This window comes from Asparagus officinalis, chromosome 9 (assembly GCF_001876935.1).
Source record: "Asparagus officinalis chromosome 9, Aspof.V1, whole genome shotgun sequence".
Classification (NCBI taxonomy): domain Eukaryota; kingdom Viridiplantae; phylum Streptophyta; class Magnoliopsida; order Asparagales; family Asparagaceae; genus Asparagus; species Asparagus officinalis.
This window is the reverse complement of record NC_033802.1, coordinates 43,919,591-43,921,402: the sequence shown is the minus strand read 5'-3', so window position 1 is coordinate 43,921,402 and position 1,812 is coordinate 43,919,591. Positions and strand designations below refer to the sequence as shown.

General features: G+C 37.6%; 1 long non-coding RNA gene across 1 annotated transcript; it reads right to left on the bottom strand.

Moving 5' to 3' along the window:
- LOC109824765 lies at positions 237 to 1,812 on the bottom strand. The gene is made up of 2 exons (XR_002242764.1): positions 1,757 to 1,812; positions 237 to 652 (listed from the first exon to the last, which is right to left on the bottom strand). It is a non-coding gene; the product is annotated as an uncharacterized LOC109824765 (long non-coding RNA).

The window sequence follows — 1,812 nt, the reverse complement described above, 5'->3', positions numbered from 1 at the left end:
AGACCGACGAGAACTTCGTGGAAACAATTAAGATGGATACAGTGATGATTGACTTAACAAAGAAGATTGGAAGAAAAATTGGGGGCAAAACCTTTTTGTTGTTATCGTGGCCATTGTATAGCCAACGGAAATACAAGCGTACAAGCAATTGTAATTGACAAATATAAAGTGAAAAGGTAAGCAAAGTTTGTACATATATAGGCCATTAAAAAAAAGAAAGAAAACCCACACGCACATAGAAAGATCAACTTCTCAGGCAACCAATACCTAAATTGTCCTCATATTTGCATTCCCAAAGCAGAAAATGGAACAGCCATTTAACTCATTTAGCGCAGTCCTAAAGAACAAGGTGCTCAATTTACACCCTTATAACACAACGTCAAAGATACACGTCTATAGATTATTCTGAAAATAGGCAACGCGCAAAAGGATCCTTAAGAACTCCCATAAAAGTACAAAGGATGCCTTGCTTATTCTTCATTCAGTTTGTTACAAGCATATTTTGCTCAGGGCTCAAACACACTACATACCTCTCAGCTTTCCTTCTTTATAAACTGGAAGAGGTCTCAAACACCATGCTCTCAGCTTCCTTCTTTATCGACTGGAAGAGAACCGAGGAAAGATATCGCTCTCCAAAGCTGGGGAAAACAACCTGCACCAAAAGCATGAGGTGAAATTATTTGCAAGAATGAGCATGAAGAAAATAATGTTCACGAGCTCAATTGAAGTCGACGAACATCACTACGCTTTTACACCCATATATTTATTTACTTTCCTTAGGCTATAATGCAGAACATTTCATATACTACATACACTTTAAGTTTCAGATACAAAGTTTATTTTAGAAGCTTGAAGAAACTTATCCACATCATTAAAGAGATGGACGGATTATTTTTGAAAGTTTGCGGGGGCGGGGGGGGGGGGGGGGGCACAAGTTAGGAATCCTTAGGGTAGATTCTAACATGAACTTTGGGTGGGGGTGGGGAGTTGCATAAACTGCCATAAAGTAGTTCGAGTTGGAATGTATACTGTAGCTCAAGTGTCTCCCTTGTTCCAGTCTGAAGTGCAGGCAGTGGTAGAGATCATCCAATTCATGTTGATTAAAGATCTTCCTCTGCATGTTTGGTCATATGCAGTCCTGCTGAAATACTAAAAATTGTAGATATTTGCATTTGGGTTGTATTCCTTGATGTAGGAGGATTATATAGAAGTCTTATGTATAGATGTATTCAGCATGTTTTTGGATACACAACCAATCTTTTGGGAAAGAAGTAATAGCGGCTGGAGCCTCATTATTGAGGTTTGATCCTTGCCTACAAAGGGGAAAAAACCTGCCATAAAGTATTATTACGGAAACTAACATGAACGTTAAATACTGCAGAAAAACACATGAACTATACTGTCAATGGCTTGGGTCATAAAATTAGGAGATTTTGTTTTAATTTTCATTTTTGGGGTGTGGTGTGGTAATAATACAGAAGATGCACAAAGTACATACGGAAAATTGTCCAAAATGCCACTGTCAGCCTTGATAGTTTAGTGAAAAAAGTCGACTGAGTTATCTTTAACAAATAAAGATTTATCGTGGTTTTGTGCAAAAGCCCCCAAGTTCATGCAAATTTTGTGAAATTTACCCAAGTCCTAAACATTAGGTCGGCTATCTCAACTATACGAAAAGGTTATTTTTAATATTGAGTTGTTTTCAAGTTTCATGAAGAAACAATGGATATAGTCAGGAAAAAGTTAGGTAATTTACCACAATTAGTTTTCCTTCATTCTCCGGACGATGTGCAATCTTAATGGCAGCTGCTG